Source organism: Oryzias latipes, chromosome 23 (genome assembly GCF_002234675.1).
Source record: "Oryzias latipes chromosome 23, ASM223467v1".
NCBI classification, from domain to species: Eukaryota; Metazoa; Chordata; class Actinopteri; order Beloniformes; family Adrianichthyidae; genus Oryzias; species Oryzias latipes.
The window spans coordinates 11147549-11160196 of NC_019881.2; the positions used below are offsets into that span (position 1 = coordinate 11147549).

The 12648-nt window shown below is 41.3% G+C and overlaps 1 protein-coding gene across 6 annotated transcripts in view; it reads right to left on the reverse strand.

Annotated features, from left to right (window-relative positions):
• Window positions 1–12648, reverse strand: part of LOC101161206 (pleckstrin homology domain-containing family A member 5) — a 99011-nt gene that overhangs the window by 84418 nt on the left and 1945 nt on the right. The window lies entirely within an intron of this gene.

Below are 12648 nucleotides of genomic sequence, written 5' to 3' on the forward strand. Positions count from 1 at the left end.
TACTGTTTCACAAAGTTTTGACTAAATAACAAAAATTACATAATGGGTCTATATCCTGTTTTTCTTAAAGAGTCAACTATAATCAAAATTTATAATAATATATTAATTTTGGCACACTAAAAGACAACTTTTTATGAAGTATTACTTATTTTCCTGAGCTCTTTTCCTATCCAGGAGTAGGACTACCCGATCTCTGAGGCTACGCCTTTTGCTCCTCGTGGGTGCCGCCCATTTCATGACATCATCCTAGAGTCACCCTCAGCAGTGTGTCTGCATTTCGCCCACAAAAACAAACATCATCCAAACAAAGATGGATGTGCATATTGTACAGAGTTTAGTTCACCGCTAGCTCCCCTGAGAAAGTGGATGTGTCTGTTAGCCTGGGGGCGGTGCTGGGAGAGCATACTCTTCCTGGAAGGGGCGGTTCTTCACTTTGTGATGTCACAATATGAGGACCTGCTCGTTCTTGTGGATTGGGAGGGGCTGGTTCTCAGAGAGCAGGTTTTAAGAGGAATGCTCAGAAACGCGTTACTGGATCCAAATACCACTTTGATGTTGTTTTTAGTGAATAATTAGCATTATTATACACTTAAAAGCTCAAAAAACTTGATTTTGTGTGATATAGACACTTTAATAGGAAAACAAATTAGTTTATTAATGTTCCATTGTGTGGAAATGTTTAAAAGATGCTGTGCAGCTGTCTCCGCCTCACAGGTCAACACCAACAACCTGTTTCAACGTTTAAAAAAATCAACAGCAGCAACATTGTTGAAGTCCTGACCACAAATGTTTTAGGTAGCATTAATACATCCCAACAGAGATCCAACTGTTTGAAAGAGCTATGTGGAAATTATTTGAGATTTTAGAGAAAGAAATGATGCCCCTAAATGGTCAGGCCCGGGTTCAAAGCATTAAAACCCCTCCCTGGATAACAAGGACTCAATCCCATCCTGCATCTGTTTTACAGACCCACCAGAACTATACAAGTAATGCAGAAACAATGTCACAGAGGACCTGGAAACTGAATTTTTCTCTCTGCAACTGCTGAAATGTTGTCAAGCCACAGAAGAAAAGTCTACCTGTACATTTCATTGATCCTACCTTTGATCTCAACGCCAGCTGTTCGCAAACTGCCTACCTTCCTGACAAATTCTACGTGGAAAATATTGTAGTTGTCCTTCGAGAGGCGCTTGGCAACAGGGATCTTAACAAGGAGCGGCTTGTTTGCATTGCAACATACAATCCAATTATCCTGAAAGGCACTTTGTGTTACCAACAAAAGCGCTTTATAAATAAAGTTTGATTTGATTTGATAAATGAGGTGATGGCTGCAGCATGTTTTAGTGAGAGACGGTGTGGTACTTTTGCATTAACATTGCACAAAAAGAGTCCAGCTAAGAGATATTCACGCAGTCCTGTTTATGCAGGATCCACTGAAGATTATTTTTCATTTGTTTAAGTTTTGCAGGAACAATGCAGTGGCAGCATGCTAGTACCAGTCGCTAACACCAAAACAAATGAAAGAATTATTTTATTTGTTTTCTCCGAAAATACACTTAAAGATGGCGGAGCTTGAAGGACCACAGGGTTGTGCAAAAAAACTGCTGGGGTTCTTCTCCCATGGTTAGAGGAAGAAAGCAGCAATGATTGAGTCAGACAACACCGCAAAAACAGCCCCCGCCCTAGAAATGTGTCAAAAATTTCTTAAAATTGGAAATAAAATTTTTAAATATGAAATAAATGCTTCAATGGGGTAAGAAAAATGGCGTTTGCATGAATTTCTCATCTTAAGAAAAAAGTTCTAAGACATTTTAGCTCATTTTGGTCTTGATAGACTTTCTTGATAAGATTATTTTTTCCGGCAAGACAAAAAAATATAACCTTTTTTTTTAAACGAGTCTTTTAACTTTCTTCAGATTCAGTTTTTGGAGTGCAGAAGCAGATCTGATCAAAAAAAGAAAGAAGTTATGGCATTCTTCAGGAAAAACACTGATCCAACACCCAGGAGATGTTGATGCTGCATCCATTTGAGGATCCTATAGGTTTAATGCTCAGAACATCAGCATGGACCAGACTGACATGGAAATGCTGGATTCAGATGGCAATTCAAAAGGTACATAATTATTAGGTTATGGCATTTCTTGTATTGTGAGTGTATTTATCATATAAATTGTATTGTACATCTTGTTACAACTCAATTTCCCTCCTGGGATCAATACAGTCCTATCTTATTTGATCTTGTTTCCATACAGAATCTTCCTCCTTTACCTCATTTTCCTCCACCTTTGCCTCCTCATCCTCCTCTTTCTTCAGAAATCCTCCCCAAATGTTTTCAAGTTGCTACTGCGTCACTTCATCTGCGGTATCCAGTTGGCTTTAACCAGGAAAAGAGCTTTCGTCCCTTCTACTTGCTTAAGCTCCACTCTAGTCTGTACCTGAAACTTCAGTTGTGCATAAAATAACAAGATTAGCCTCCTCCCAAATCTACCCTTCATCACCTGAAACCAGCCTATGATGAGAAACAAAACCACGGAAATGAGCTTTGGTTGTAATCTTTTATTTTTGTAGACTTTAAAGTTAAAGATAATTGAATAGTTGAAGTCTGAAACATGAATCAATATCTTAGTGATCTTTAGCGGCCACATCAGTGCGATTCAGTGGTGTGTTCTGAACTATGATCCTTTAGAAAACCTTTACAGATTCATGCAGTTTTACTGGGGGGTTAGAGCAAAAGGCAGCATCTTCTTCTGCAAATTTTTTCCTTTACAAACACTGATGTTTGCCTTGAAAGTGACACATTTCCACCTCATTTGCATAACTTTTTCTGCTTGTAGCAGCTGTCATGAACGAGTCAGCTAGAGTCGGGAAGATGCTAAAGCAAACAGGAAGTCTGGAAAGCAGCAGACTGGCAGATGTCAGGAACATTTCCTGCAGGTTAGATTGTCTGACTGTGTTCTCAAAAATGAAAGCAGTCTTTGAAGACAAACATGGGTTTTTAACTGGAGTGAGCTCTAAACATGCTTTTGCTTTGTCATATCCTGACTGGCCTTAAGTGAATGGCCTTTGAAGTCAGACAATATCTTCATGGACCGGGCTGCACTAGGCCAGTGCTTCACAATTATTTTTTGCCAGGCCCCCCCCTAGGAAAAAGAAAATGTTTCGCACACACCCCACCCCCATAACCCCCCCCCCCCCCCCCCCCCCCCCCACACACACACACACACACACACACTCACGCGGTGACAATATATTAGGTAAGTATCTATAAAAATTGGGTAAGTATACCTAAAATTGTATCTTTTAACATTACCAAATGAAAAAAGTAAATTTTACCATTAACAAAAGAAAAAAGCAACATAAATCCACTTTCAACAAATATTAACTTTATTTAGCCACACAGAAACCCTGTTCTAGTCTAAAACAGAAAAGATGCTTAAAGTGCCTGAAATTAAAAAAAATCTGTCATTTCTTATTTAAACTAGAAACATTTTGACCAACTGAACCATTTGATGCAGAGAAAAATAATTCAATTAATAAATAATATTAAATCTAAATTGATCTGAAACAGTTACAGCACCAATATATTTAACGTTTTTAGTCTGAAGGAATAGGTAAAAAACATTGTGCAGATTTTTTTTAAATGATGGATTGTTTATTTATGATCTTAAAGTGCAGCTGTTTTCCTGCATTACCTGCTGTCTTTCTGTCTGTTCACACGAACTAAACGACAGGCAAACAAAGAAAACATTGATGGAAAATAAAGACACATTATAATGTCTACAATAATTCATAAAGAATGACATTTTTAGCATGAGCTGAGGAATCTAAATGCACTCTGTGATCCTGGTGTTGGGCAACAGGCAGCTCTCCTCCGTGTGCCCTGTTTCACCTGGCAGTCAGAGCCCACACCACCCCTCCCCTTTCGCTCTCACTCACGCAGCCGCGTGTGACAGTAGACGGGAGCAGCTGCAGGGACGGGGATTCAAAGGTTTCAGGCTTTTACAAACTCTGTGATAGAACAGACAGTAGGAAACCAATAGTGGACCAGATTTTTTTCCAAGCACTGAGCCGCTGTCACCACCACCCCCACGTCAAATTTGCGCACCGGAAAATTGCAAGTATTACCTGTGCATAAAACCGCCACCACCGCCCCCCTGGCATTGCTTCGGGCGCGCCCCACTATTTGAGAAGAACTGCACTAGGCTAAAGTGGGCTTCCTTTTTTTTTTTCTCCACCTTCTAGTTTCCCCTTACTTTTAAGGGTAAAGTTTATCTTCATCCTCTGTAAAATATCTGCAGCTGCTTTAAACTTTATTTGTTTACTAGATTAAATATATATGAACTATTAAAATGTGCTAAAGCTGATATTTCCTAATATAACAATAAACCTGAATCTACCGTTTGAACAGCTTCATCAGCAGCATCCTTATAACATTAGACAGCTGGTTGCTGAATATCATGCATTATTATGGGATGTGAGAACAACTGGCACAATAGATCCCTATTTGGAGTAAAGATTCCTGTTTTTTTTCCAAAAGAAACAGTTTTTCGTTAACTTTACTAGCTTGGAGGTTTAAATATAGCGTTCGGTGCACCCGCTTTAAGAAAGTAGTGGAAAGATTTTCAACACATGACTGAGCAACTCGTCCATTCACTGTATATAGAGTTGGACTGAGTGACTCCTCCCCCCTGGCGTTCCAAACAGGAAGTACCCGCTGGCTGCAAGGAGCCAAAATCCCATCGACTACTATAGAGAAATAAACAGCTGTTATTCAGTCATTCTATTGGTCACAATTACCATTCTTGCTCAGATACCTTTTTTTAACATGTTTTGTAATGTATGTATTTTTATCAATAGGTATTTTAATACGTTGTCTAATCATTGTATTTCCCTTCTTAAATTGTTGATTTAATTATGTTTGTATTTGTCCAGGGACAACAGATGACAAATAGCCACTGGGCTAATTCTGGCTCATTGCAGTGATGCTTTTAATGTGCACTGTCCCTGAAGAATAAGTTAAAATGAAGTTGAAAGATGTTCTTAATAATCCTCATATTTTTCATGATGTTTTTCTTTAGAGAAAGTTATTCCAGTTAGAAACTGACCAATCAGTGCCTCAACAAAAGGTTTGACAGATTTCGTGCAGCCCGCTTTCATCTGGTGGGATGTGAACTTCCAACAAGCTCACTCCTGATTGGTGAGAATGGTTGCCGCAGGAACACTGACTTAGATCGACTTGGTCGAATCACTGCATATTGACGATTTCTGGTTCAAACATTTTCCATGGGCGATGTCACACTCAGTCCAGGTCTCTGATACATACTTGACGTGTCAAGAATGAGTCGAATGTGGTGGAGAAAATCCAGTAGTTTTCCAAAATAAAACTTCCTTCAGAATCAGATTAGAAATAAAATGGGGAAATATGCAGTGCCTGATTTATTTATTTTTTATCTCTGTGGCCAACTGTCCCATGGACTGGTACCAGTCAGCGGCTTGGAGAGTTGTGGACCACTGACCTAAAGTTCTGTCCTTTTTCTACTGTTAATGGTCGTTTTTGGGGCTCTGGTCTGGTTCTGGTTTGAGGACTGGGGTGGAGATGACTGAACCACAGATACTCTTCAGACAGAAGCTTTTGCAAGGCCTGGCTGTGAGGGAGTGGGTGAGCCCACGAAGATCTCACAGACTGTATAACGGTCTACAACCTCAGAGAGATTTCATTGGCTAGATACCAGAATAGTTCCACCCATGTAAACACAGCAGCTTCAGAGAGTATTATCACGCTCAAACTGCAGTATTTACAACCCTCCCATAAACCCTCTCCCTCAATGGAATGCAAAGCTGACAAAGACCCAACTTCTTGTTGGCTGTGAGAGCAAGTCACACGCAAGGGGTTGCTTCACTGGGCAGTCCACTGGTGATAGAGACGGAAACACAGAGGAAATGTATCTGAAACGGTCCCACCCGTCCCAGAAGAAACCACAAAATAAACAGGCTGTTTGTGACATTGCACAAACACACACATGATTACCCTTATCAGAACAATCCTGTGTAAAGCCTGAGCTGAACATAAAATGACACCCAGCCCACTGTCACTGCATCCAGACTGCTGATCCCAGGTTGAAAGTACTGTGATGATCTGCACAGGAGAGGCAGATGAAAATGAATCCGGGATGTGACACAGAGGAGGGGCACCAAAGCCTTCCATCTCCACCGCTTTTCTGATCCCAAGGTTTCTACAGAAATATATGTTTTCATTCTCATCAGATCCAACAACAACAACAGTTTCCCTGACCCCCTTCTCTGAGGCACTGATGGCTGATCCGGTCAGTAGAAATAACAGATCAAAAGGAAAAAACCCTTTGGGTTGAGGGCTGACAAGAACAATGTCTACGTTATTTTGGTTTCTTTTGCTTCCTTAGGTTTCATATAAAAACCTAAATACCCAGTTCGGTTATAAGAGTCTGACAGACACGCCTCCAGTTCCAGCTTTGACATAAACACATTTCTATGACTTTCACCTTGTGGGAAAACCTGATGGCCATGTTTACCTTTGGCATATTTCAGACACTCTCAAATCAACTAAGAGTTTACAAATGACTGTTTTGAATGTAAGTTCATCCCTTAGACATCTGCAGATAGAGGAAACCCATGAACATTTGATCTCCATTGACAGCATTGGTTGAGATGGACGGAGGGTGTCTGAGATCTGTGCATATCCACCGAACTGAGACTAAAGCTGTCTTTTCAAAACAGTGACGTCATGGCGTTTGGCTCCAAGGCGGAGTGAAACCGCCCAAACCAGAAAGAGCATCCATCAGCTGACTAAGGAGATGTTAGTGAGCTAACATGTCTGTGCAAAACCAAAACGACAGAAACGACACGACACGCCTGTTCATCCACCTGTAAACTGCTGCTTACAACAAAGCTAAGTTCATGGACTCCAAAGAACAGCCAACATATCACGCCGTGACTGTACTCTGGGGGGTGGGGGGTGGGGTCATGAATGCCAGTTAGTTCATTCACTTTTCATGATCTGTCTGCACAGGATGACTCATTTGACATTGGTTTTTTATGTTTTTTAAAACATAAAAAAACAGCGGATGTCTTTCAGCAAACTGTTCACTTTGCTGAAGGACATCCGCTGTCCCACCGGTGCCAGGTGAGCCACATGTGTGGTTGTGGGTTACAGGAGACAACTTTAGGGTTCTGCTCCAGCACCAAACTTCCTCTGAAACGTGAAGGAAGACTTTCTGAAGCTGGTGCACACACCTCTGTTCAAGAAAAAAAAACAGAAAAAAATTCATGGCTCCTCCCAACATTTGTTGCTATGGTAACTGTAAGAGCACGAGGGCAGTCAAGCTGCAGCCAAATTTACTGTCTCAACAGCCTCAAAAAGACACAAATCTTCATCGTATTATGGTCTCATCATGAATGAAGAGTTTTCTGTCAGTGTGACCCCTGAACTGATCTGATACCTTCACTGAAATAATGACACGGGGGGGGGGGGGGGGGGGGGGCTCACCTGACCTCCATCAGGTTTAAGATGAAGACCTGATGGTCCGTGAAAACTCATTCAACGAGCAGTGTTACGTATGTGTATGGCCAACTGGGTAGGACTAATTAAGTTGTGAGTTTTGTTAGGTCCACTCAGCTGTCAATCAAAACAGCCCCAAATAGAAGCATAAATCCAAGCTCTGATACATAAATCCAAGCTGATAAAAAAATAAAAAAGACTTGTGAACATCAGCTGGTGGGCCCAGCAGTTTAACGCCACTAAATATTGACTTACATTTTAATCAATGTGGTAGTAATGAGTAGTGAATGGTACATGGACAACAATAAATGCATTTTACTTTTCATAAACGTTTTATTTTATTTTTGTTTTCTTAAACACGAGTTGGCTGAAACCCAATCATTTTTTTTTTTTAGATGGTCAATGCTGCCTTACAGAGAGTCATACACATGTTCACAGACACCGTTTCTGTATGGTGAAATATCTGCAACACATCTCTGCAGACATGTTTATACCAACTAATTCTGACAGCTATTTTTAATGTGATATTTTTACTGCGTTATTGCGCGTCCTGAGTGAACAAGATAGGACATATTTAAACTGTTTTGTCTTCAGCTGAATTTAAACTACATTTGCAAATACTTTCAAATCTAAATTTCTTCCTTAAAATTCTGTTATCTGTAATGGTGGATTTAATTTTCCTTTGAGTGCTTTGTTTGGAAAAACACAACAAAATTCTTTTAGGTTTGTGTTGTGTTTGTGCATCTCCTGCTTCTACAATTTGATGCAAATTCAAAAATGATCAACGCAGCAGTTCCTCAAAAAAAAACACTGGAGGCTGGTTTCAGAACTGTACTCTCAGTGCTAAAAAGTCCAACATGAAACCAAAAATACATTTATGTGTGCAGCCGGGTTACAAAAACCTTTATTATTTCACTTTTAATCTTGAAAACTGCTATTTCTCTTACTGAGATGCTTGATTTTTTTTAAATTTACCCATTCAAATATTGTTTGGAGCGTTTTGGAAGTAGACGGACTGACAAAACTCTCACTTTGCTTTGTCCCACCCATTTACCCTTTTATGGAACATCGTGGAGGTGGGCGGAGTAAACACCAGCCATTATGACTGTTCTGTTCTGAGCATCAGTTTCATACATCAGAGATTATCAATGCAGACTAGCCCAGATGAAAGTCCACCCATCAGTGTTTTCTGTTCAAAGAAAGAAAGAAAAAGCATCTGAGAATCACAATCTTTGTTTAAAAAAAAAGTAAAAGTTCATTTTATAAAGCACAGCAGCTCTGAAGTCGACCTGCTTTTGTGACAATAATGTGCGATCTTGGCCTTGCTGGCCTCCACGTTTTACTTCAGCCAAACAGACAGAGTGGAGAAAGCCACAGAAGGTCTTCAAACACCCTGCAGTTTACAGCAGAGGGAATTACTGCATCATTACAAGACATAAACACAGTCCAGATGGAAACTTTAGGACAAAGCACAAGTTTGGCTGATCAGGGCTCGTCCTGTGAGGTGATTGGCTGATGTGGGGGCGCTGTGCAGCAGGGTCCCTCAGGCTGAGACACTGACATGTAGGAGACCCAGGAGGCATTTGTGAGGAATTCAAAGTATCAGAGGAAATGGTTTTCATGGTGGCAATGTGAGAACAGGCTGAGCAACAGTCCAACACAGTCAGCAACAATGAAAGTTTTCTTCTTTACCACATATTTTAACCTAAGCCAGAAGTGGCCTCCAAAGAAACGAGGTGTTTCAAGACTCTGGAGGTTCTCCAGGTGATGGGAAGAAATCATCAGTCCGAGAACCTTTGGTTTTCCTTCATCAGAAACATGAGGGTCAGAAAGGTTTTTGTTAGAGGGCTGCCATCCAAAAACCCGTCAGTTGTAAACTAAAGTATATTGTATTTTCAAAAACTACCTAATGAATTCAAATAGAACCTAATCTTTGTCTGAAGAGACCAAAAAGGAAGAGAACCCTGCGATGGACTGCAGATCTAAACAAGAAGTGCCTGCCAAACAGCTGGTTCGTGCTCCAACCAGCCTCATGACTGAACTCAGGATACAGCGACACAGATACGGATCAATACTAATTTAATATGTTCTTAAATGTCAGACAAACAACATCTAGAGTTTGCATGAGACGGTCTGTTTATGTCCTCGTTGGAGTTGTTTTAACACACTTAAATGGTAAGCATACACAATATTAGCAATAGTATTGGCTCATCCATCCAAATGATCAGAATCAGGTATCCTACACTGCTACTTGGCCTGGCCACAGGTGTATAAAATCAAACACTCAGGCATGCAGACTGTTTTTACAGACATTTGTGAAAGAATGAGCCGCTCTCAGGAGCTCAGTGAATTCCCGTGCAGAACTGCTATAGGATTCCACCTGTGCAACACATCCAGTCATAACATTTCCTCCCACCTAAATGCCGTCCCCTCAATTGTGATGGGGCAAATAGATCAGATATGGATAGATGAACTGATGAACGATGTCAGCATGGTGTTTTAAGCATTCTTTGGGCATTGGAGGGATGTGACACCACAAACTCTCAGCACTCCTAGACTTGCCCCCCTAACATTCCACTTGCACCCCATAGTGGACCTGGCTAAATCCAGGCCAGTTTCATTGTGACAGAATACTCTAAAAGAGCTTCCCAATGTCATGGAAAGTGAAGACAGCCATGTATGGCATTATGAAAACTAGAATCCAATAACAACAAGACACTGAATATGCACTTTTGACTGTCAATGAAATGAAGATCATTAGTTGTATAAACAATGGCTATTCAGCCTGTACAAGTAAACATAATTTTGACAGACATGACAAAAACGGATGAAATGAACCTGCCACTAGGTTGAACTCAAACAACTAAATGTTGTGGAGGTTGCACTAACTGTTTAACTCTGCTGGGAGAAATGCACCAAAGCAACTAGGAAAAAAACTGTAACAGTTGTTTCAATGAGTCTGCATTCAGCCAACCACATAGTTGCTGTGTCTCGATGCCCGGCTACGGTGGCCGTTTTGGTCCAGTTGTTCCTCTCCGAGCACTGAGCCCATTTAGACTGAGGAAACTGAGCAAACCGGAGCTCAGTCTGATTAGAAACGAACCGAGACCTCCTCAAAAGATGGGTCCAAGATTGGTTTCTGGTCCCAGACCAGGATCCAAATGTGAACCAGAACCAAATGTTTCCATTCTGAATACACCCTACATCAGCATGATAGTAAATAACTGCTGATACCTGTTAGGGTTTTTTTTGCAGACCTCTAATGTCAGCCTACAAAAACTAGAGAGCAGATGAAAACTGTTGCTCTCCAGGGGGCGCTCCACTGAAAACGTGAAGTCATATCATCCTCTGAGCAGATCAACTCAGCCAGGGTCGTCCTGCATGTCACAGAAGCTCACAGAAAAGAAAAAAAAGACTTGTAGGTCCTCAAGGCAGATAAAAAGCTAATGAAGTAAACTTCTCATCATTAAAAAATAAAATACCAGCTCTCTCTCCAAGATCTGCATCCAGTGATGATACTTGAGCAATGAGCAGACCAATGTGGGCCTTGAGAATCTCACTACAATACTGTGCACGTGACCATCCATTCATTAAAGATCTACAGAGTTCAACGGTTATCGATCCTCAGACTGCCTCCAAGGAGCAATCCACATGAAACTCTATCATGAGTGTGGTAGTCCTTAAGAGGCTCCCTGATCTGCAGCCTACACCGCTACTGAGCATGTGCAGCTGCAGGCCTCACCTGCCCCAGGCCACACACCCCTCTGAACAGCACCAAAACGCATGTGTCATGCAAAAAGCAATGCACGCATACCAATGTGCAGAGGTTATTTATGGAGAGCCAATATTAGCCTCTTATATGTGTCACATTCTGCTCCCAAAATGGCCACAGACACAGCAGGCAGCAGCAGAATGGGACCAACCACAGTACGTATATGAATGCAAATCTGCAGTTAGCTTGAAACACCAAAACTGCAACTCACAGACACACAAACACACACAGACACACAGAAACAAGCAGAGCCTGTTGAGCCAGTGAGTAACACCAGAGAGCTGAACTTTCACAACAGCAGAAACTTGGACTGGGACAGCAACGTCTGTGTGTTTGTCAGTGTTGACTGCAGAAGTTCCACATCTTTGTTTTGACAGTGTCTCCTCACCGAGGGCCTCAGACCTTTTCACTCTGGAATACCTTCTGTGACAAAATGACGTGTGGCAGCAGAGCAATTCGACGGTAACACACCCACCACCAACGTTCATGACCTGTCTCTGCTACCGGGTTAGGAAAGCCGGGGACATTACCACATGTTGGCCAACAAGCTCCACCAACACACCCTTTGGTTTTTTTGGACACACCTGATTCAGATAATCAGTCAGTTAACACTGGACATTGTTCTAAAAGATCAGAAAACTTTTACTTCAGCTGTTTTTTTTGTCTTTTTTAGTTACTCAAGCATTTCTTGAGCTGAATGAGTTTCCCGTAACACCTGATTAGGAAGTCATCCAGGTAGGATTCTAACCAAATGTCCAAACTTCTTCAGTTTTTCAGACTTCATCTATTTTTTTGGCTAAAACAATAGCATGACAACAGGACATGACTCTCATCCCAGCTGCAAACTGAGGTCATGGGTGGAAGAAGCCAAAAGGACAACATCATCAACAAACAGCAATCTGGACTCTAACGCTACGTTCACACCGGGCATGTGTTGCGTGTCCAAAAAGGTGCTATTCTTAAACCCACTTTTGGCATACAGTGTGAACACTGGATTGCCGCTACCCAATACTAGCGCATGTTCTGACAGTTGGAACAGGCTTGGCGCAAAATGTCGAAGCGGTGCAAATCTGGCTCCAGACTTATCCTTTCACCGCTCTATTCTGATAAATGAAAGACTTGGTGTCATAGAGCTCCAGTTGGGGATAAACCACAATTATTTGTCTTCTCTCCTTCATGATCAATTTTCAAACAGCTGGCTTCTGCGAAATTGAAAAGGAAGCCATCTGTACATCACCACCAAATCCAATTTCTGCTCAGTCAGAGATTGACTGGTTCAACTTTTAATGCGCATTTAACTGCTGCATGTTTTCTACATTGAGTCCAAAACCTGACTTACAAA